Source organism: Bactrocera oleae, chromosome 4, assembly GCF_042242935.1.
Source record: "Bactrocera oleae isolate idBacOlea1 chromosome 4, idBacOlea1, whole genome shotgun sequence".
NCBI classification, from domain to species: domain Eukaryota; kingdom Metazoa; phylum Arthropoda; class Insecta; order Diptera; family Tephritidae; genus Bactrocera; species Bactrocera oleae.
In genome coordinates this window covers 49462955-49489074 of record NC_091538.1, presented here as the reverse complement: position 1 = coordinate 49489074, position 26120 = coordinate 49462955, and the positions used below count along the sequence as shown (strand labels likewise).

The following is a 26120-nucleotide window of genomic DNA, read 5'->3' as shown; positions in this document are numbered from 1 at the left end:
CGCTCTCACTACCCGATCAACCAAGCAAAGCAGACTTTTTTATTGTTGACTGTTAAATAAAGTAGACGCTTAGCGTCCCCTGGAGTTTCTATCTCCATCGGTCACTACTTCCTCGTCTGCGGCTTCATCTATTGCCACCTGCCGCATGACAAAGTACTTATCTTATTCCTTAAGGCATTAGCATTGCGGCCTGAAGCTTTTATGAAATTGACTTTAATGCTATAAATTATTCAGCAGTGGATCTCTTTTTCTTCTCTTGCAACATGTTGCTAAAGAGTATAATAGTTTTGTTTACCTAACGGTAGTTTGTATCACCCAAAACTAATCGAGTTAGATATAGAGTTATCTGTATATAAATGATCAAAATGACGAGACGAGTTGAAATCCAAGTGACTGGCCTCGCCTCCAAATATGTTGAGTGTATATATCATACAAACTATTCAAGCAATATCACCCAAATTTGCAGGCGACAAATCTTTTTGACCTTCCTTATGATGTTTTCAATATAGTCGAAATCAGATGATAACCCCGCCAACTCCGGAGAAGGCTTTGTAGGCATCGTCGTTAAAGGCCAACGTGGTTGTCGAACCAAAACTATTCAAGCCTCTAGCTACCGAGTAGTATCTTTGTGCATAAAATGGATAAAATTTAATGAAAACTTTTCCTAGCCCCAATATAACTAATATCACAATTTTCAACCATCTAACTTCACTCCTTATATATTGATTATTATGTGTGAGATACCTTAATAAATGTACAAAGTTAGTAAGATACAAGTTTGATTGTTATCCATTCATAATTTCGTCAAATAATGAATTTTAAATTATTTCGCAACATTTAATATACATTTTTCCCAACACATTGAAGGTATTTAGTCAGCTTTGATCCTTTCAAGTTGCATAAGTATTAAATGTTCGGTGACGACCGAATTTAGCTTTTCCTTACTTTTTATTTCTTGGTTTGACTTTTCAATCAAATAAAGTACACATCGAAAAAAGACGTAATGACGTAAGCGTTTACGAAGTTTTTAAATAAACCCGTTAAGTTATGACTACGGACACTCACAGCAAAACGAAGACAATTTGGATGATGCGAATATCGTTCTGCTGTTTAGAGTATTGTAGGGCAGAAATGGTGATGTTAAAGAAGAAATTGGCTGACTCTCAATTTAATATTAGACCTAACCCTTTTCCTCAGATTTAAAAACAACAAATTAATACGGTCACAACTTCTAACAAAAAAAGCCACATGTCTGTATTTGATGTAACTATACAGGATCTCAGTGCACTTCAAATAAAAATGACCTGTGTCACGCATACAGACATACTGGTAAAATGTAAACGTATTTAACAATAAAACGGTGACATAAAAAAACTAACCGATGTCGGTATATTTACAAATTTATGAACCAAATTTCTAAGTGAAAAAAATTTATGAATTGACGAAATGATCATGACATTATGCGAGCTCGTATTCTAAAGACTGATGTTACATCTTTAAGGCTTGGCGACTGGACGAGCAATACAAATAACGGTATTAACAACAACAGAAAATGGTCAAAAGCAAACTAGTTATTTATAATGGTACGAAAGGGTTTCCCATAAACACAAGCCACTAAAATATTTACGCAACATTCACCCAAATATGAAAACTAGAATTATGGCTGAAATTTTGGCTGCGAAAGACTTACGAGTTTTGTGGTTGCAACTAGACAATGAAACCCACTTTGTACTGACAGTCATTTAAAAATCTCTAGAAAAATATAAATTTTGTTCCAAATTAGGGTTATCTCTAATTTTTTCAGTTGGTAAAGTAAATAATTGTTTCCTAACTCATTTCGATGTTATAGATATAAGAGAGGTTGTTGTGTTCTGGTTCCATGACTGCAACATTCTCCCATGAATTCAAAAATGCATTGAGTTTACTTATCCTGAAGCGCAATTGGTTTAGTTTTATTTTATATGAGTTGTTGGTAAATAGCTCAATATGTCAAAAAAATTTTGTGTTTTTCCCCAACGTTATTCTCAATTTTCAGCAAAAATGTTCAGTACTGAATTGCTTACTCCGAAGCAGCAAAATTAGAAGTTCGAGGATATATTGAATTCAATAGATCGAAAATAATTTTTCAGCTGTTATGTAGAGTCTGCCTAAGTGTGGGTTTTAATATTCTATTGTGATTGAAATTGAAGCAAGTATCTACGTTATGTCCATATATGCAGGATAATCAAACAAAATCATAAGAAGATCTTGGAAAGAAATTCTTCGAACTAATCAAAATTCTATCGCTGACGTAAATCCTGCTTTAAAATAACATTATTTGTGGCACTCGACTTACCGAAAGCTTTGAACATGGTTAGTAATATTTGTGTAATTTGAGTAGGGAATATTCTTCATCTGGCAATATTTCCTCCTTGTGTAAGCTGACAGCTTTGCTAGCTTAATATCTGTCTTACACTCACTTTCATACCATGTGTTATCTATACGGAATTGTAGGCACCAATATAAAACACATACTACACTATATTTACAAATAAACATTTCAAGATTTCCTGTACATTATTTCCTTTCGATTTTTTAGTTCAGCAGAAAACTGACTTAATTATCCACCAAGCCATAAAAAAAGATTGATTAGAAGCTAACCACTTGCTTCGAATAAAAAGGGGGATTATTTCTTACCATGACAAAGTTTACTTCCGTTCAACTCGCAGTACTAGGCAAAATTTGCGCTTCAGTAGCACAATGTTATATTACATATGGTATTTGAGTAAAATTATTCGAAAGATGTTTAATGCTTTTACCACAATGATAACCACTCGACTAGATAATGCTAATAAGTTCAGAAACTTATTTTGACCACTTACACGCATTTTTTATTCATATACATCTATACTTGTATACTTATAAATTGTTCGATTAGTGTGCTCTTCCGTTAATGCATATGTGAAAAAATGCGCGTGTTTGGCAAATGTTGTTGGTAGCACATGACATTGTATATTTTTAATGCAAATAGACGCCAGGCAAATGCAAAACTACAACAAAAACAAAGCTATGTTTTGTGCTTCTTTATTGAAAGGAAGAGTATGGTGTATAGATTTTGCGATTTCAATGATCTAAAGTCAACCAGCAACAATGCGTATAACATTCGTTTAGTCGCCTGGATTTCAGAATCGAAAACAAACACATGTGTGGCATAAATATGTATTTGAAAGACTGTTAGTTAGTTGTATATAGATTCATAAATGTATATACAAATGTAATAATTCTCTTACAACAATCGAGTCTGCCTGTGGTCTGACATTTGCGCTGCTTACTCTACCTGACTGCCTATGACCAACAGGCAGTCAATGAGCTAGTTAATGTGTTCAAATACTGCCTATTTTTATATTGCTACTGTCTTTGCATTAGCGCTGTTTACAGCTGGTTTTTTTTTTTTTTGCTTTGCAAATAAGTTAATGCGAACAACGCTAGAGATTTAGTCTATTTGAAATTATTTCACAAGTTATGCCCAGTTTACATATTAATTTATACGAATTTAAGAAAACGTATTCAGTAAGTTTTATTATACCATGTTCCGACCGATACCTATTCACATGATTTAGGCTGTTGAGTGGATTATCTCACTAATCTACAAGATTTAGCAAAAATACGCCAAACAAAAATGACACTTGTCTTTCTCGAAATTTGAAGCGAATCTACCCGAAATCTCCCTGTGCGTCTCTGAAAAGTGGAAAATGTAATTTCCACTTACAAAGCTAAAGTATGCCAATTAAGTCTGAAGTTAAACTAAGCTTAGCTCATAAACACAGTTTAAAAAGCTTTGGCAGTCACTGCTTTTGATAATTTTCATAAAGAAACTTAGCGCGTTTGCTAAGCACACATGAACAGCGTATTTCGTAGAGTTGAAATGTGCTTAACATAAGTAAATGTTTATGGTTGTAAGCATGAGTGACATAGATACGTTCTCAAATGTGCATGTAGCAAAACAATATATATACATAATATATATAGTGTTTATATGTATTTGCATGATGAAATAAAACACTTAACAAGAATGCGTAGATGCTGACATGGACGAATATGAACAGCAATATATATAAATAGAAGGATTTATAGGAGTTAAACCCTTATTCACGGAAAAGAAGTGATGGAATCAGTACAAACAAGGTAGGACCCACTAATTCAGGTGACAAATACGGAACTTTTGCAACGTTTAAAATATGAATATAGCTCATATCAAAATTAACATTCACATAAAGAATTCATATCTATGAAGATTTCTGCCAAGCAAATTCATTCGGAATAATTTGCGCATTTCTCGTTTTCTTGTGATAAAAAGTGTCTCCATGTGTTTTTTTTTTTGTTTTTGTGAGCAGTGAAAATTTAAGTCTATTCAAATTGCATCTGTTGATATTGTTAATGCTAAATTAGTAATCAGATTTCAACGCATTGTGGAAAAATCTGTTTAAAAAAGTTGGAAGCCAAAAAAAAATATACACAATTGGTTGCAGGACCAATTTTTCATAAATATATTTTAGTAGCTTTATATTTCATGGAAGGAGTGTAAAAGAGTACATAATTTTAAAATGGACTAAGACTGTTATCTAATTCAAAGGTATCAGCACTACATTTATTTGTTTAAAAAAAAAGAAATTTAAATTGCAAAAAAGTGTTAGTTTTAAGGAAAATATTTCATTAAGCAGAGAAAGCCCAGCTCTATCTCCATATTCTTATTGTAAAATTTACAAAAAGTTGGTAAAAATTAAACTAAGCGCATATGATTATATAAGTTACATTAATATATTCAGCCAAATAAACTGTGAGTTTGAGGCGTATACAAACTAAACATAGGAAACAGTTTTTTATAAAGAAGACAAAGTTAAAATTTAAATGAAATTTTATATATTATTGCAGCCTTTTGTTTCAACTGAATAAAAAAATTTGTGAGTACAGACCTGGTTTGCAGCACCAAAAAATAATTTTTCATCAAGACAATGCACCTGCTCACAAAGGCGTTTTAACAATGACAAAATCAACGAAGTACGAATTGCTTGAGCATCCACCGTATTCATAAGTTTTGGCTCCCAGCGACTGCTACCTCTTCAGAAAGCGTTTTTCGTCGAACGAAGAAGCTATTACGCTATTACAGCCATATACTGGTATTTTGCAGAGCTTCCCGAAAGTCATTATAGGGATGGCATAAAATTATAGGAGGATCATTGGAATAATTGTATTGAAGTTAAAGAAGATTATATTGAATAAAAAATATATTTCGGAATGTAGTTCTCAGTTTGGTTGTTTGCCCAGAAAGCTATACGTGGTAATGAAAGTACGAGAGCCCATGACCTATAATACAAGGTAATAAGATACCAAATATGATTGCAGTTGCGATTTCATAGTTTCGTCAAAAAATAAATGTTGAATTATAAAAGATTTTGTTAAATCCAAACTTGTTCTTAAATCATTACTTCAAAAGTGAGTGAATTTGAATTGGGGTTAACTAAATAAAAATTAAAGAATACACTTTCGTGTTTATTTAATAATTTATCTATAATATGTATGTATAGGAATTTAACCCTAATTATGCAGGAATTTCTATGTGTGCGTGTAATAAAGAAATATGACAACGGACTCATATAGTAGTTTATGTACATAGTATGTACATATACTCCATAACATTATATATGTATCCACAGAGCCGGGAATGTGAAAGCGCATATGTGTGGGTGTGTGATATTGTGATAGCGTTTCGTTTCCGTTGCATTTTCGTACTCGCAAATATTTGTGCAAATAACATTTGGTATATGTTTATAAGTGAGCCAGGTGCGTTGGTGCAAGCGCATTGAATGTGTGCGGGTGTTTGGTGGGATAGCAGCGAGTAATTTATAAGACACCAATGCTCTAAAAAAATGCAGTTAAAGCAGAAGCTTGTGCTTTTATTCATTACTATATTTTATAAATACCATAACATGGAACGGCCCTCTCTTCCACTGCTTTCAATGCTAATAATATATTAAACTCTGCCCGATCTGATATTTTCGTTTTGACTTCACATTAACATTCGGCCTGAATTCATTATTTGGCTTGGTGAAAATTATAGAAAATAAACAATATGTCCTTTATTTTTCTCACTTTAACTAATAAATCACATTTCAAGCCAAAGAAGCTGACTAGAACAGTCGACATCAAGGCGTCGAGCAACAGCAGCTATTGACATAGAAATTCAATATACTTCGCTAAATCAAGGGGCAATAGCTTCGAAAATATGTTACCGAAAATTTTTTTTATATTGTAATCATGAATATGTCACAGTCATATGACTGTGATTTAGATGCTTTGTACAAACTTGGCAAATAAACATGTCTTTACATTATGTTTGAATTATTTATCGCTAGGAATATCCCGGGTTAGAAAATGCAGTCACTTTTCCGTAATCTAATCACAGTTCGCGGACATTATTTATTATAATCATTGTCTATATTTAGCACACTAATTCATTGTGTTAAATGCGAATTGTAAAAATAAAATAAATATAAACGAATAATATCGCATACTTTATTAAATTGTGTACTTTTCCGTTGATAAGAGTAGCATGCACAGCACTGATAATACGACCAGCCAATTTAGCAAAAACATTTCTATACTAATATATGACTAAAATATTTAATTGCAAATAGATTGTGGCAAACTTGTGGCTCGCTTAGTAAACACAATTGTAGGAAGCAGAGAAGTGGTGCGTAATACGAGTACATTGGATAATTGAGCAGATCTTGGTATTTTTATTCACATCGGTAATTTCCTTACAATATTTTTAAAGGTAAAATTTAAAAATTTTTGTTACGATACTTAGTCAAGATATTTAACAACGAACTCAATTATTTGGTTTTTATTTCGCTTTTATACGATCAGAGCAATTAGAATTTGTGTTACAAGAAAAAAAACTATCTCACTCCAAATAACTCAGAAGCGGGAAATCATCGGGGCGTACTAGCGGAAAAAGCGGCGTTTCGTAATTGTCTGAAGTTCAGACGACCTATGGCGCTTACGCTTGGCGATAAGATTGGCTTCTTCTTATGTTTAAGGAAATATGAATCAATATGTATCAAATATATAGGTTACTAATCTAACCAGACCGTAACTTTATAAAGGTATAGTGCAAGTTTCTTTGAGATTTTTTGTAAATACAGCATTATTAATTAAGCTACTTTTGCTTACATTCTTTACTAGTCTTTTTATGCCAACGTGAAATGAAACTAGATTTTGTTTTACTTGTCTTTTCAAACCAATAATTTCGTTTTTAAACTACATTATTATTAAATTTTACATACTATATATTAACATATAAATAATAATTTGAGTATTCACACTCACACTCCGTTAGACAACTTGGAACTAAACTAGAAAAACCTAAACCATCTAGAACATATCCAAACTACAAAGTATTATAAAGTAAGCGTTTTCAGAATACTAAACAAGTTATGGCGTTTTATAGACTTCGACAGTGACTTGGAAATGAACTCGTCTCGTCATCCTGATCATTTATATATATATATAACTCTATATCTAATTCGATTACTTTGAGGTTACAACTGTTAGGTGCACAAAAGTATTATACTCTATGTGAGGTTAAAAAAAATTACGGTCTTTAATAAGGCCTACAAACTCAAGATAACAAAACGAACGTTGTTTATTTCGCCTTATTCTAAATAACAATTTTAGGTACCGAAGTAATGCCTGGCATACAATTATCGAACATTAAATTAGTTTAATGCAGAATTTTTAAGGTGTCTAAAACATCCAGGTCAATTAATCAACTTACTATTTGCTTTTATAATACTAAGCGAAGCAAAATAAATGATTCCAAATTAATCTTCGTACAGTGAACAGAAAGTGACTTTGTTTTCATACATCAATATTGGAGTATATACGATAAGGAGCACAGCACTTTATTGGTTAATAATAGTTAATTCCATAGAGAAAATAACAAATAAGTTAATTAATACTTAGCGCAATTTTATTTTATGTTTTATGGGAAGTAACGAATCACAAAAAATTTCGTAATCTGGATACCATAATTGAAACGTACAATCAGATAAGTTAAGTTCGGCATGCAAATGCCGCCGGTTTTGAATAAGTAAAAAGATTATGACACCTATTTTGAAAGACCCACCAATTTGAATAAATCCGTTTAAACCTCTTTGATTTGTAGGTTTCTTTAACGTTAATTACTGACCATAGAGTCAAATCTCTATTATCATAAAAAGATTTTTCGAATAGAGAGATATATAGAGGCAGAGATTTATGTAGCAAGAGATAGAGATAATGATGTAAAATGGAGACATATACTTATGTTACGATCAGCTACATTTCAATTGCCATACGGTCATCTCTAATAGAGGTAGAAAGTGCATAGGCAATCATTTATTTCATTTCACACTAGTAAGTATAGCCCCCTTAATAGCGAGGAATACTATGAGAGCGTGAGAGCGTTTCTACAGTGCAGTAGGTTTATTTACTAGTAACTAACTAAACTAATACTAGTAACTAATACTTCAAAAAATATAGTATCTTAGAGTAAAACCTTGATTAGTTAAACTCTCCTTGTTAATTCCACACTCAACCCTTTCAACAAAATTTTTTATAAAATTGCAGCGTTGATTACTTACAGACATTTGTCACATCCTCAAGGCTTAAACTTTCTTGTTAATATTGGATAAACCGCAAATAGAGCGTTAATTCTCTGCTTGGTAATTACTCAATACTTTTACTACCTTCGCTGCAGGAATATTTATAGATAAAAAAATTAAATCTCTAAATATGGGCACATTCAAAATAAAGTTTCAAACGGTTATGCATACATACAGGCAGTATTCATTTTTAGTTTTGTATACAACAACACCAACAAATGGCAATAGTTTTGGCTGGCTTATCACCAATAAAATGGCGCTTCTACAAAAAGGTATAGTTTGCTGTGCATTGCAAAACATTTAAACCTCTTTTTATTATATTTGTTTTTAGGTTTAGTTTCACGATTGTGACTAGGATTTGGCAAACACAGAGTAAGAGCAAATGTTTTTCAAACGTCACAACAATATTAAAAAATGTGTTATCCAGGTAAGCTGAGATCAGTATATTATTTATATTATATTAATACTTCTATTTATATTAAACAAAGTATTTATATACATATATGTTATAAAAATAAAGTACATACATAGAAAAATAGAAAAAATAGATGTTAAAATGTGCAAAAAAAGTCACTTGGATGAGAGTTTTGCTTAATTCAGAACATATTGGTTGGTCGAAAAATGAGGTGTCAAACTTAAGCGTCGGCAGTAGGCAATTGAAGACAGAGAGAAATATATGTATGTATCAATATATGTATGAACAAACACCCAAAAACGTATGAAAACTGGAAAAATTCGAATAGAAGATGCATTCAAGTATTGCCAAAACACACGACATGAACTGACAACTGGCCATAAAAATAGGTGTAACAATAATATACATTTATAAAACATGTGAAAGTAACAGACATACAGGTACATAAGCACGTATTCACACTTTAAGTGCCAATTACGGTTATTCAACTTTTATGTCGGCAGAAAGCTTAAAAAGAAATACCGAAAATAAAGGGTAAAGGATTTGACGCAAGAAATTTAATGAAGGGAACAAGCACATCTGTACATCTGTATATATACAACAATATAAAGTACATACATTTGCACAATCTGCATGCGTACTGAACGTAAAGAGTTAAACGCAAGGCCACATAAGCTTGCACATATAAATATACAAGAATCAAATAATTTGTGTATGTATTGGTAGGTATATGAAAATACTGTAGCTACTTCTGCCTTCTACCCAGTTATGGCATAATGAGAGAAACCGCAAACAAATTGATCAACAAGGCGGGTTTTTGAGTACACAATGGCTAGCGCCTGTAAGTTTACTATATTTCTGCATCATAAGTGCAAAATATCCGATATACTTAAAGTACAAGAACACCTAAAAAAGAGGCAAAGAACTGTGAGAATTGTGAGAGAGAGGGTTTCGATTACTTTCCTCGCCATTAAGTTCCGGTTTAGTGTATCAGCAAATTATATGGACAAAAGCTGCGACCCACGCCGTCACTCGTGATGTTCGACGAGGAAAATCTTGTGTAATATATAATATTTTTGTATTTTCATTGGTATGTGATTGACTAATCGCCTTGCGCACCTAAAACATGCTGTGCCGGCCTAAAAACGAAAATATAATTTTTTATTGAATGCTTACACAACTAGGCAAAGTTACTGCATCCTTACTCAAATATAATATACATACAATATGCTTACACCAAAGCGAATTCACCCATACATCAGCTCATTCAGTTGTGCTGGAATGTTGTAAATGAGTGTGTGCAATCACAGCGCCTTTGGAGTACAGCAAGGACTTTACTAGATTGGAAATGTTGGTTTGATTGATCACGTGCCGTTATTTGTTGTTTTATTTGTATGTTAATCTAAATTGTTAAAGCGTGCTTATTGATGTCTCAGATCTGCAAGCTCTAACTTGAGTAAAAATTGAGATATCTTTATGAAACTTGGTAGACATGTTTCTTGGTACCGTAAGATGGGCGTAATCGGACCACTGCCACGCCCACAAAACGCGATTAATCAAAAACAAATAACTCGCCATAACTAAGCTCCGCAATAAGATACAAGACTGTTATTTGGTACACAGGATCACATTAGGGAGGGGCATCTGCAGTTAAAACTTTTTTTTAAAAGGTGGGCGTGGTCCCGCCTCTAATAGGTTTAATGTGCATATCTCCTAAACCGCTTATGCTATAATAACAAAATTCACTAGAAGAAAATGTTTTTAGCACTTCTATTGACGGTGTGAAAATAGTTGAAATCGGGTGGCAACTCCGCCCACTCCCCATATAACGGTACTGTTTAAAACTACTAAAAGCGCGATAAATCAAGCACTAAACACGCCAGAGACATTAAATTTTATGTCTGGGATAAGATGATTTGAAAGGAACCACATTAAAAATTACACAGTGGGCGTGGCACCGCCCACTTTTAGGTGAAAACCCATATCTTGAGATCTGCTTAACCAATTTCAACCAAATTCGGTGCATAACATTCTTTTCATATTTCTATGTCATAGTGCGAAAATGGGCGAAATCGGACTACAACCACGCTTACTTCCCATGTAACACCATTTTCAATTCCATCTGATTCTTTCACTTTCCACTATGCAAATCAGGTAACAATGATTATATCGGGGTAAAACTTTGCGTGAATAATGCAATTAAAGTATGCCACCTTGCGGCCAAAAATTGTCTAAATCGAACCAAAACTGTTCAAGCCTCTAAGTACTAAATATGTGGACCCCAGTGCCTATAGTTGACCTTCTACCGAAAATATCAGTCAATCCACAAAGAAATCTCAAACGAGTATACCATTTGACTTTGCGAGAGTATAAAATGTTCGGTTACATTCGAACTTAGCCCTTCCTTACTTGTTCTTTCAGTATTTTTGATATGATATTTGAAACTTTGAACTGTTGAAGAAGTTACGACTGTCGGTAGCAAAGAAACTTTCTGCAGCGGCACAATACTGTCTTGTGCTTTTATTGTAAACGTTTTTCAATTTGTTTGAAGCTTAAACAGATTGTTAGGTTTATATACAAAGATGAATATTTTGTCTATTTATATACAAGTATACAGATATTTGCTTAAGTACAAGCAAAATATATTTAGCAATAGCCATTACATTGTATCCACAAATTAACTGTGTGTCAATTGATGGTGTTAACAAATATTATTATTTTGCAATGCCGCTTGAAGTGAGGTCTAAATTACCATATGCTATATATTGGAAATTAAATTTTACCATTTAGGTAGAGTATAAATAAAATCGATTTACTTATGAGAGCTCAACGATGAGAGAGCGTTAGAACTGCTTCCAGCCGTAATTAAGAATATAGAAGTTAAACTAAATTTATTTGTATTTAAAAAGTTGTATAAAAATTGGATTATAACTAAAAGTAGTTCGTTTCACCCATATCCTTCCTCGTTAGGTATGCGCAGAGTCTTCTTTTTAAAAAGTTCTAGGTAGCGTTCTCATTTTTACCGTATTTTACGAAAGAAAATTTTATTTTTAATATATTCAATAGAAAGACTTTTAATCATTAAAATGTATATTAATTACTTCATATTCCGGCTTGTAGGTACAGATTTTGATCAGAGGAACACACTCCGTACTAAGAATGGACCATCTTTAAATATTTTCTTCTTTGGACTATTGGTTATGAGAAGTTCAGAATAATAAACCTGATTTTATTCCGCTATTTTTGATGAAAATGGCCATAACAAGTATCGTATGTTCACAAATTGTGGCTCGAAAGTTTTGGAAGGTAATCAATTTCTAGCCTGAAATTTTTTCATTATTAGTAGTTAAGTCACTAAAAGTATAATATAAAGTCTGATGTGAGTTTGGATTTTACGACAAGACGATGAAGATTCCATATGCTAAATATGAATATGAAACTATTTATTGGAAGCGGACCTTGACTCTATTAAATGTAACAAGCGGTTTGCTAATCGGAGTATAATTTTATTTTAAAGGACAGAAAGAAGATATAAATCAATTATATGTTATCGTCATTAATATTTTTACGTAGTCCTGCATATATATTTTTTTCAGACAGTAGAGATTTTTAATATATTTACAGTTAAATATTTCATCATGATATTAGCAAATTTCAAATATTAAGACTCTTTATGACGTACCTATATGTACGTACATACCTTATAACGCTTTATATATTACGTTTATTAATGTGAAAAGTACGTGAGTGTATGGGTTGTCTGGTTGCAGACTATTAAAATAAATGCCGCGCCAACGTAAAGTATATTAACACTTTAGCGTCACCATAGACCTCTCACACAGTGGCCGTGTTAGTACTTGTAACTTCTTTTATGTGTTTAAGTGTATATTTGAGGCGTCATAACAAGAACGGTGAGTAAATTATCCCTAAAGGCTCGACACAACACCTTTTGAATATGAAAATATAACCCTCACAGCATACGAAGAGGTATGAGCACACAAATACAACCATAATGCACTGGTGTGTGTGTATGTATTACTAGGAAGCGTCACAAAAAACGATTTTTATTTTTTGTTTCGTATTCTGTAAAATTGGTTCATAGACACCTCCAAGAAAGGCTCTCCAAGTATGAGCTCTTAATTGCAAGGGGAAGGTCCTCCGCCGAAAACAAAAACATTTGTTTTCCTTTATCCACCCTAATGTATACAAGCATACAGCTTTTCAATTCTCTGTAGACACTTAAAACATCTTTGATGACGTTGTAAGTAAATTTTTCCTTAAACTTATTTCTTATTATAAGTAGGTATTATATTACGCTTAAAGTATGCTAACATGGTGACTTTTGAGTCATGGCATTTGAATATTAATAAGATAAGGCATTTAATTTATCTGAGCATATATGGGTTGTGTTTATGTTTGTGTTGGTATATTCATATTTGGGTTTCCAAGTTGTTTTATAATTGTTGCTCGTTTGGCAATTGTCGGCCGTCTTGATATTTGAATTAGCATGCAGTTAGTTTTTTTTGTGTGTATGTGTGTGAGTATGCACATGAATATTTGTTACAAACTATATCCACAAAAGATATAGTATGTGTGTATGTTATGTACCTAATTTGTATTAGTGCCCTGACCTTGGCATTTGTATCATTGGAATTCGGAAAAAGGAACATTACTAAAATATTTGTATCAGCCAAGCACATTCGATCAACTGTATTCCAGTGATACTTATGTGTAAAAATTTGATACTTTAAAATATATACTATGTGTGCCCATGTACTGACTTGAGGATGTGTCGCAAGGTATAATGGAAAGGCCTTAAAGTATGTGTGGTATGTATATATTCATATATAATATTCAATCGGCTTTAATATTTCAGTTAAGGTATTGATCATATTTTACATACACAAATTCATGTTCTAGTATCACAAGTGTATGAAAATTCTTATCGTTTCTTGCTTCACTTTATTGTCTGCTTAGAGGTGCATTTATTTCTCTAATTTAATAGTTTTAGTGAATCCACATTTTTAGGTTTGTGGAAATATATACAAAAATCCTATTTCTAAAGTAACATGTAGAATGTTATATTTCTACTGAAGGTGATACCGAAAGATATAAATAAGCTATTAAAATATTAACTTTTTGTTTTAAATTATTAAATAGTCAACAAGCTCGAGTTAGTTAAATAAAGAAGAAGAAAACATCTCTACTTCGATTGCACCTAAATACAAAATATGAATCACAAATTAAAATTACTTGATCGATCAGTTTGTATGGTCCGATCTGAACAATTTGTTCGGAGAATGTATTGTTTCCTTGGATATTAATATTATATTTGCCAAATAGAAAGAAGATAGCTTGTGAAATAAAGTTTTCCTTAAAAGAACTTGATTTGACCGATCAGTTTGTATGGCAGTTACTTTTATAGAAAATTTACAATAAAATAATGTTACAAAAATTATAAACTCTCAAGTATTTTATTACAAGAATAGGGTTGAAAATTGATATACTTGTAGTTCACCTATTTTCATATTAACAAAACAGGAATTTCGTCCTTTCGTCTTATGACAAAAGGTTTATATGTTAATTACTAAACCGTATACACAATATGGCTTTCTAGGCTTGAACAAAGTTTGCAAACTTTACAAGGTTATTGAGGCTGTACCTTCTCCTATAAATTAAAATTTCACTAAAGGTGGCACAAACTAAATGCCACGCGTTATACCAGTCAAGACTAAACGGATTCACAAACAGGAACTATTTCTCTTCAAAATTTTATTAATCCCTAGCAAAATACACATATGAAGTAACAATTTAAAATGTTTCACATCAAGAGACATTGCCGATTTCGCATGTCACTTAAATTTTAGTGGACTTACTTTAATAGTATTCGAAGTCAAAACCTTATTATGAAGTCACAATACTTGTCATATTTACTTTTGCAAAAAGCTTTTTCTTTCTCACGAAGTTTTTTTCACAATGTTTTTACTAGTGTTTCCATTGGTTTTTGTTTCGGCCTTTGTGCTGATTCTTTAAAGTGGATAAAACCTTGACCGAATTTATGATATTATTATCGCTATCTATAGCATATAAACGTTAGTATGTGTATCAGCACAGTTCAATTTATATTCCCAATTTGTTGCAAGCTTTTCTGTTTGATTTCCAACTAATTTAAATTTTTGACGCTGTACATTTTAGATACAACTTTTTTCTGTGCCAAGCGTTGTTAAAGAACTCAAAAATTAATGTTCTGTTAAAGTTCATGTGTGTGCATATGAGTTGAAGCAGGCAAGTATATCTTGACCCACCACAAGAGTTCAGCACTTCCCGTCATGTAAGGCTAAATTTCTAAATATTTGATATGAATAAAAAATTTGTACTAAAAATCTTGACTCAGTTAATAGAGAAAGTAATCTTAACAATGCTTTTAACAAAAAAGATAACATAACAGGAAATAGAGGTTATTATATACCTGGACTTATTACACTTTATTGGTAATTCTGGCTAGCAGATAAATGAACCAACTAGACCAGAAAATTAAGATAATTACTTGTAAATATTTTGGTTAGAAAACAATTCTCTAACATTCGTTTACGGGTATAATAAAATCTGATCAATAGGGTTTCCAAAAATGAAAAGCAATTGGTTATGGTTCCCTTACCATTACACTTCTCATTCACATGTCGCGTAATTGTACAGTTGCAGTAATGTCTACAGGTGTTAAATATTAGCTTGATATTTAATTGCGCAATAAGAAGAAAGATAAAGTAGTTGTAATATGAAATATTTCCTTTGAAATTAAGAGTTTGTGATAATAAAAATGCAGTACGAACGAAATAAGACTACATATGGCTAAGATTGTTCATAAAAAAGTTTAAGCCGGCGTACACGCAACTTTTGAACGATAGACAGTAGATAACGATAGATGCACAAAAATAATCCGCTTATTCTTTCACACAACTATTCATTCCACTATCAGTTTATTTGTATTCCAAACAATTTAAATTCAAATTCGTAGCCAAAATTATAATAAATATTCGAAAAATTATACGCATAGTTTTGCTGACAAGTGAGATAATTGGTAAAGTTGTACAAAATAAACAGCAAACAGGGCGTCTTTGCGCTTTTTGAGGCACCATAGTTTATCCAAACTAACACAAAATAAAGTTTACGAATTCGTTTAATATTTTATAAGGTATGTTTTACGATTTCACCTCATTTACCAATTTGACGCTGACTAATGTGTGTCCTTAAAATGTCAATCATACGCAAAGGCAAACAGCTTGCACTTTTTACAACTCTCGCTTAATGTTGTTAGGGTTTACAAAGGGTAATCTATATGCCAATGCAAGCATTTTAAGCCTAGTAATTTATTACTACAAATACAATAGTCAACCACTGACCCAATTTAAAGGTTAGCCAGATTGACAAGCCCTTTTTAAAACTTAATTCTTATTAAAGACATCCTTTTCAGTGCTGTTCAACACTTCATTATAATCTTGCTTATTTAAAAAATCTTAAAATGGAAGCATATTTTACAAATTAGAGGTGACACGTATATTACTCAGATATTGTCATACCCTCTTCAAAATGTTCACTCCTATACACAAATTTACTTAGGGATAATAATTATTTAGAAAACTTCCTTGTGGCTTGCTCTGTGGTTTTAAACACGAAAGACACACACATTTGTTGTGCTAAGTGGCCCGCTTAGATCAGTAAATTGTATATAATATTTCGTTATAAATTTCCCTCATCTCTTATTCTCTAGCTCTTAGTAATCTCGATTTGACATAAATGATAATAATTAAAGATAGGAATTGAACTGATAATTTCCAAAACATTAAATATTTGTCAACTGTAATATGAAATTTAAAGGTGTCTATGAAATAAAACCACCTAAATGGTTTCCTCAAATTACCCTTAATAAAATTAATTTAATTAAATGCTAAAGCAATTGAATAATTTCGTGACATTTCCAACAAATTACATAATCCGCCTGAGAGTTCCCTCAAATCACACTTTGAGTAATGAACTCCTCATGAAAACTTGTTAGCATTAATTAAATCATTAGCGTTTTAGGTTGTGTTACCTCCAAAAGCAATAAGTAAACTTTAATAAATGCAACAACAATAAATTATGGTACGCAACAGTTGCACAACAATTGAGCAATTTCCTTCGTAGCTACTCAGGTCCGCTCAGAGCGAATATTTCTACAGGAAAAAATCTCCGGGCAATAAACATATTGTTCTCTACATAACATATACTATGTAGAAGTAAGTATGAAGCCCTAATTTATTAATGGAATTACTAAGCTATCTGAAGCGCCTTATATATTCTAAAAATTACTAATGGGTTGATTTTTTTTGAAATTTTAGAAAACGGTGAAGTGTCGAATTTATGGAAATCAAGGCACTAAGCGGTAACCATCAGTAATTTACTCGGCATTTTATCTCGTTTTAATCTCAGACTTTATTACACTCATGAGAGCTTGTAAGGATAACTGCATATAAGGACATTTGTACAGCTATCTGCGGTGGCTGAAGCTAAAAGTTGGCAAATACATTTTTTTGGTCACTCAACGACTTTGTATCGACACCCATATCCACCACAGGTAAACATATATACATACGAGTATATAAAAAAAAACAGAAACAGAAGTAAGTGTACTTTTTGGAGCTACTAAACTTTGGAATAGCAGTCAACACTCTTGTGGGTTGTACCCTCACAATATGTGTTTGTTTGCTTGTTCTTATCCCCTGACCTTTGCTTTGGATACGAAACAAACTCGTGTTGTTGTTTTAATGGGTTTTTAACATTTCTGCATTCGATTTTGCTGCTCCGCTAGTAGATGCTGGCATTCGAATGAAGTTTTGAATATAATTAAATTGTAATGCGTTTCATTTTAATTAGTACTTCAAGGACTTTATAAGTTTAATTTAATTTTTAATAAAATATGATAGTTTCCTTTTTAACTTTAGTTTAAAAGTTTTCTTATGACTTTAAAAGCTTCGTAAATTAATTTAATAACGAATTCTTTTATTTCAAATAAGAGAAGGAAGGCTTACATTTTTATTTTCATTGTAAGTCACAAGTTTATAAAAGTATCTTTAAACTAATAAGTTTGTTATTCTTTTCATTCTTATTTTGTGTGCTTGTGTTTCAAATCAAACTTTTTCATAAAAACAAGGATGAAAATATTTTACCAAAATCAAATATAAAAAACAACTAAATATATTAAAATTAATATTAATTTTTAAAGCTCAATTAGCTGCGTTTATTCAGATGCTACTGGATTTAATTGAAACTGTTAATTGATCAAATTAGTTAACTATTAAATACGTAAAAAAAAAGTATTTATTGTTTAATTGCCTTACTTACTTACTATACGAATTACTATTCTCGCACCTGACCTTCTCAATAAGAATATAAAAAATTTAATATATACGTACTGGTATATTATAGACCAATACCTCATACTTCGTATGGATGCATAAGTGTTCTTTAATTAGGTTAACAAAAACTTTTCAGTTACGCCAATGATTATTGTTGACGCGAAAAAGCCTCTAACCTTCTTAACAATTTAGTTAGCTTCAAATCGAAAAAATTTTCAAATTCAAATTGGGGGGGGCAAGTATTGGGAACAGCACGAATGTAAACCATTTTCATATGCCAACACATACACTTGCAATATACACCTACAATAGGGTGGTTACATCTACGAACTCGTCATTTCTTTTTTGACATGGAATACGTGTGTAAAGTTTCATTACGATATCTCAATTTTTACTCAAGTTAACGCTTGCACAGACGGATGGGCAAACGGACGAACAGGCAGATAGTGATTCGGATTTCAACTAGTCACGTCAACCAGATCATTTATATATATACATAGACAACTCCATACCTATCTCCATTTAAGGTGATACAAACAATAGTTAGGTAAAAAAACTATTTTCCTCTGTAGCAACATGTTACATATCACTACAAAGTACATATCACTATTATATACTTATACTTTATTATTATACTATACTTTATTATTATACTATATTATATGATATAGACAAATGCGAACATCAGCCCAAGTGTGGCTGATATGTTGGTGTACTTGTATATGAAACGCAACTTCTCCCAGTATGTGAGTATTAGTGTAAATGGAGTAGTAGAGATTTCTCTGTACTGTGAGCAAAGTTAATCCTGTGTCGGCTTCTGATTTGCGGGACAGCAATAATGAATACGTGGCAATTTCATATATGAGCAGCCGAAATCAATCACTTTAAAAATGAACTAAAATTTTAATGGTGTAATTTTTTCAAGAACAATTTAAGAAATGAAATCTGCTTATAAATTTATGGAAAAGAAAATAGGAAATTAAATTTCACCGCCGATGACAATATTGTGGTGTCATTGTGATAAGGAGTCTAGCCATAATAAGCACTGTTGTGATTATTATAAAAGTAAAAAGTACTACTGTAATTAACTTAGATGAAATTAGTTTTAAAAAATAAATCTTACACACATAATAATGGGTTTATCTGATATTGAATGCTGCAGAAAAAAAATCTGCAAACTTTTAAAAGTCTGCTCTAAAGCCAGCCAAAAGCCAAGGAACATTTGAACATAGCCTTCTCCTAGTTGTTAATATCAATGAATTTGTATATGCATACAACATTAAATATATAAAGCTTTGTAAACTTATTTGTCACATTTTAAAACATTTTGCGGTTGCTAAAGTTACAGTTATCAAGGAATCTATCACAATGCCTCTCACGACAGTAAAAGCACGCCAACATTTTCAATGATTTTTTAACTATATTTTATATGCTATATATGTGTATCTGTTTGAATGTCAACATAAATACCTCTGTAATGCCATAATTTTATATGGTTTACTGACTATTATTGTTTTATGAAGAACTTTTTAGGGAAAACGTACTCGTTTCATTTTAAAAGCGTTAAGTGCGTAGAGTAGCTTCTCCTCCACCGTGCTGATATCAACAACCACGACTGCTTACACAATTCTACGTAAAATATTGCAAAATCACTGCTTGTGTTTGTGTGATATGAAATGTGTGTAACGGTACGTTGTCAATCATTTGATAAGAGCTTTTCTGTGAGTGGCGATGATTGAAAACAAACAAGACTGATGAGTGACTAGTAGCAATTTTTCACTATATATAAATGATGTTCGAAAATATAATTTAATTTTCCACCACTGTACACACAAAATAAAATGTTTATTAGTAATTTCTGTAGAAAAGGTCCCGCCCCCTAATAAGTTTAATATGCATATTCCCCACACCGATAAAGCTATAATAACAAAATTCACTGCGAAAAAATGTTTTTAGCACCCCTATCGACAGTGTGAGAATGGGTGAAATCGTGACAACCACGAACGCTCCTCATATAACGGTACTGTCAAAAAATACTAAACGCGATAAACCAAGCACTAAACACGCCAGAGAATTAAATGTTTTCTCTAGGATGGTATGAGATGACTTTATAGGAACCGCTTTTTAAACTAGACAGTGGGTGTGACACTGCCCACTTTTAGGTGAAAACGCATATCTTGGGAAATGCTTATCCGATTTCAAAATGGTTGAAATCAGATTACAAACACGCCTACTTCCCAAATAACATCATTTTAAATTCCATCTGATTCTTTCACTTTCCACTATGCATATCAAGCAACAATGATTGTATCGGGGTAAACTTTGCGTGAATAATACTTTTGAAGTATGCCACCTTGTGAGTAAAAATTGTCTAAATTGAACCAAAACCGAAAATTTCAGTCAATGTAAAACTCTTGATAATAGTATGTTTTTGTATCAAAAATTAGTTGAATCGGATCAATACTTCCTTTAATATAAAATTTTGCCAGCACCTGAAGTCATTTCCCGGGCTTTGATCTTTGCAAGTTGCGGTAGTATAAAATATTCGGTTACAGCCGAACTTAGAACTTCTTTACTTGTTACTTATATATTCGGTTTGGCGAAAGGCTTTGTGGGTAACAAAATTGACCACAAGTTGTTATATTTAAGTCATCAATAGTCTATCATGAATCTGAAAAAACGAATAATTTATAAATTCGCTGAAATAGTAACAATTTTTCCCTTCCAATCCCATTGAAACTTTTCCATTCTGATCCGAACAATATATTTTAACTAATTGCTGTGACACAACATATGCTTTGCCCTGCCTTCTGCAAACGCAATAATTTAACAGGGAAAATACATTCACTTCAGCACATGCATATAAATCACGTATATACGTCCTTGGTGTATGCGCAACATTCGGTTAAGCGAAGGAAACTCTGCACCTGTGATGTGAAAATGACAATTATTTTGCTCAATATGAAATATCTTTATAACTTAAAATAATAAATAAAAGCATCAGAGACACTAAACTTTGCAGCCGTGAGGATACTGAAATGCTTTATAGAAACCGATATGTAAATTAGACAATGGGCGTGGCGCTACCCATAATTAGGTGAAAATTACTCATCTCTCGCATCTCAACTAAATTGAAAGAGCGCGTTCCTCTGTATCTTTACCTAAAAGTATTTCCCAGTTGTTGCAAGTTAAGAGTATAAAAAAACACCGAACTTAGTCTATCCTTGCTTATTTTTATGTTATTTTAAGACAATTTGGTAAGAGCCAAAAGTTGCTTAAAAATGTGTGCTAAATACAAACTTATGTGCATGTATGTAAGTACAAACGCTCATTGGATAAGCAAATGCTTTTATATAGTACACAACGTTATTGGGCAGGAATTCTTTACTTTCAATATGCGCGCATTTCCTATACTTCTTCTCAGAAAGAGTATAAAGTAGGGAAAAATATTCAAAACACCTCCAAGGTATCATTATTTTAAGTCAATAATACATACGCATATATTAACCATATACTTTTATTTTGCTATTAAAGGGATACTTTATTATCAGTATGGGGTAATTATAAAATTTGGAATCTTAAAGAAAATTGACACTATAGTATACATAAATTCATAAATATATAAAGTACAAGAACTACCTTGAAAAGGGAGATATGGACTGCCCGGGTAAAAACGAGCCAAAAACTTTGGATTTCCTCAAATCTAAAGACGTGAAGTTCAATTGCGTACTACACTGTAAAATATACCTTATTCCTCAGGTTGTACCAGAATCAGTGAGTAGACTCTACGCAGAATTAATACTAGCTCGAAAATTTTAAATTTAAACTCGACCTTACTATACTTTCATTTTGTGCACAACTATACATCTATACAAATAACCTCCACCACCGACAGTTTAAAGACATGAAGCGGATTATTTCTATTCAGACAAAACTCATTTCTTCACGACATATGGATTTGAATATAGTTATCCCCTCTGCTTATATAACATTAACCAAATTTCAAGCAAAAAGAAGTTCGAAAACTTAAAGACATTATATATGGGCGTAGGAGTATAGAATAATGTCAGAGAAAATCTCCATGACAGGCTGTTATAGCGGCGCCAAAAATGATGCACAGACAATATTTTCCATTAAAACGTATTCACCATAATCAAATCCAACACAGACAAATAAATACACCCTTATAAGCACATGTACACACCGATACATTCACACAAACATTGCTTCTTGCAAGCATTTGTGTCAAAACCACAAGCCAACGACTGATAATTGAAGGCGGAACGAAGGATGGCAGCGCCGGCCGAGTGTCTACGGATATTTGCGGTATCTTCGCCAGCTGTTTCTATAGACAATTGTCGGCCTGATCGTTGTTGACTGACGACTTCTGGTTGTTTGTGGTTTACTGTGATTTCGTCACATTCACTGGCAGTTATTGTTGTTATGGTTGTTGTTTTTGTTGTTGTTACTATATTGTCTCACAGGAAAGCAAAGAGCCAAATGGATACTTGCGTTATTAAGAGCATATACAAACCTACACACCGATAACTATATGTACATGTTTGTTTGTATGAGTTCGAAGGTAATAAAGCAGAAAATTGGTGTGAATGTTATCGTAAATATTTACCAACAATATTCTAGTTAAAGTTTCCAAATAATGAAGAAGGAACGGAAAACTTGACTTTACCTGAAGTATAAAAATAAAATAAACTGTTACAAATTTTGTATGCAATAATACTGTTAAGAAAAAATATTTCCGCCACGTTTTTTAAACAAATAAATTTATAAGGCTAATAAAATACTTTTGTAGTAAATTAATGACAGTGCGCCTCAAGCGCTAAGTGCGTTTTTGTGCTCAGGCTCAGTTATGACACTAATGATACATAGTCGTACATTTTTCTCTTGAAAATCAAGTGAAGGCTTCAGCAAACCTTTTCTGCAGCATTACCAATGTGTATGGCTTTAACGATTTCCAAATATTGTAAACACCTATATGTGCTTTAATATAAACATATACAAGTAATCCCCAGACATACCCAACAAATCTTAATCTTTAACAGTTTTTATATAAACATCTAAATCTGTACATATTTACGAGTAGTCTATTGAGTTCTTACCATTATGAAGGTAATGAACAGTCAATTTTATTCGTTTCCTCTCGCTTCCAGCATGCAATAGCTGTTTATGAGGCTGGAAGTAGTGGTCGCAATTATTTAAAGAGTAGGCTACCTTGTCTATCTAATCTGCGAAATGCTTTAACCGAACTTTGCTACATACAGCTTCTCTAGATTTGAATAAAATACGTGAATATTTAACAGTAATTGCTATTCTAAGGTCTATCACCACTGTAAAAATGTCCAATCGTTAAATATGTATCTAACTAATTGCTAATAAAGGCGAACCAGCTAACAATGGAATAATGAAACTTTTACACGAACGTGTCGAAACTAAATGGAGGACTCTAGTACATAGGGTAAGTATGACATCAGGCTTTGGACTTACTTGGATATTATACATACGAACTGAGATCTCATGCGCACTGTATTATCGCACAGCATACAAAGGCGCAAGTGCTTGAATTCTAACTCTCTATTTGTTCACCACGATTGCTTTATTCACCTTTTTAAAATCTCCAAAACATACACACAACTTTTGTATTTCATTCATCTCTCTCAATTTATTTCGTTTTACGCAGACGGCAAAGTTTCGACTTTAATCAAATTCGCAAATCTGCAACGATAATTGACATTGCAATATTAACGGCGTCTTCTGTATTTACCACTGTCTAATTTGATACCGCAGTGCGGCTGAAAAAATGCCAAATACTATAACGGTAATATTTTCACTCAAAATTATTAAATTTTACTTTTATTCTGCCATTATCAAGGCGTAATGAGAATAAAAGTGAAATTAACTTTAAGTGTTCAAACAAAGCAGGTGATTGCTTTTTTCTACAAACTACGAGTATAAGTTTTCATTTGATATCTTAATTATGAAGGCGAAAGCGAAAATATGTTAATAAAGTGATTTCAGAAAGAAAAGAAAACATTATATCAAATTTAAATGTAATGTATTATGCCATTAAATTTATGAAATTATTTCGGAACTACAAATGCTGCAAATTCTAAAAAACAAAAGTAGTAAAGCGAAACTTTCCAGTAAAATATCAAACGTTCAATAAAGAGGTAGAGCTATGTATTTAAATTCCATATATCTAAAACTACTTTTGTACACTCGTGATATGTAACCTATATATCACCAAACACACCGATCGGCAAAGCTTTATATAGGTACAAACACTTAGATGTCTGTACGATCTGAGGTCGACTTTTGCGAGAAAGTCCTTTTTAAACGGATAGATATTTTTAAAAATTTTCCCATATTATTTAGGTTGATTACGTAGTTAATCGTGTTGTAAATATGAGTGATCATTCATCAATTCCCCAGATCATTGCAGACGAATACAAACAAAAAGAATAACACAACTTCACCCGAATTGAACATTTCAGTCCTTCCGTCCTAATACTGTTACTCATCAGTTTTGTGTTAATGGGTTGTAGGAAAGTTAAGTCAAAAATCGCACGTAAATTTTGAATTTTGGTAACTAAAAAGATCTCTTTAATAGCATATGCATCACATGAGGGCAATAAACACAATAACAGTTAATCACTAACGAGGAAAACGGCAGAGCTAAGCTGTCGAAAAATCTCTGCGAATATAGACATGACTGTCCCGTGGTTCACACTACAAACAAGCATGTATTCATGTGCAAACCAATAACACGACCTCAATGCTTTTTTATTATTTTATGTCAGCTTCTCGCGTGCCTCTGCGAAATCACTCCACACACCACCACACCACTACGCTACCTCTAGGCTTCGGCTCCCTTGATACATTCATTTGGATGAGTGGTGCATAACGGGGCTGTGCCTTCGGATGTTGGTTTATTGAACGTCATGTTTAGAGAGTTCGCTGACTGTGAAATCATCGCCCATGGCAGTCCGCAGAAATGGCAGATTTTTCTTTATGTGTGTGTAGTTAAATGTCTGTGTAAAGGACTGTGAATTTTATTCGCGTAGGGAAACTTAAATGTAAAAATTTATGATAGCAATAACTTTTCACGCCATTGTGAGTCCACGATAATATTTAAGCTATACTGATATTTGTTCTAAAATTTCAAATAGGTGGCAACTTCAAAATTCAATAACATAAAAAGATTTAGCTCCCTTAAAACTCTTTAACTTATTAGATATTTTAAGTATATATAAATATACAAACACTTACACGTACTTAGTATGCATAAAGCCTGCATTTTCCTATTGAACTAAAAGTTTCTTTCAGATAGTGTAATTCTAATATCAAACTACTAGAATACTGCAACCAGAAAGCTTAAAAAAATGCAAATCACTTACATATGGTTTTATGCTGATGACATAAGAACTTAATTTCAAAACCTGCACATAGCCGAAATTTAGTTGCTAAGCAAAGACATTTTGCACTTTATGCGCTCACTCGGTTTTTGAAACACGACCCAACTCCATAAAAACACCATAATGCAATGTGATTTGTGTATTGACTAGGAAAATTTCGGGTTTTATATGACAAAATGCATATAAGTGGCGCTTGAAT

At 32.4% G+C, this 26120-nt stretch overlaps 1 protein-coding gene and 2 long non-coding RNA genes across 3 annotated transcripts in view; all 3 read left to right on the top strand.

Annotated features, from left to right (window-relative positions):
* Positions 1-26120, top strand: part of LOC118680748 (uncharacterized) — a 382178-nt gene that overhangs the window by 234370 nt on the left and 121688 nt on the right. The gene's annotated exons all lie outside the window — the stretch shown is intronic.
* Positions 6639-7144, top strand: LOC118682503 (uncharacterized). The gene is made up of 2 exons (XR_004978329.2): positions 6639-6814; positions 6907-7144. It is a non-coding gene; the product is annotated as an uncharacterized lncRNA (long non-coding RNA).
* LOC138857099 (uncharacterized) lies at positions 8654-12948 on the top strand. The gene is made up of 3 exons (XR_011396064.1): positions 8654-8956; positions 9016-9111; positions 12220-12948. It is a non-coding gene; the product is annotated as an uncharacterized lncRNA (long non-coding RNA).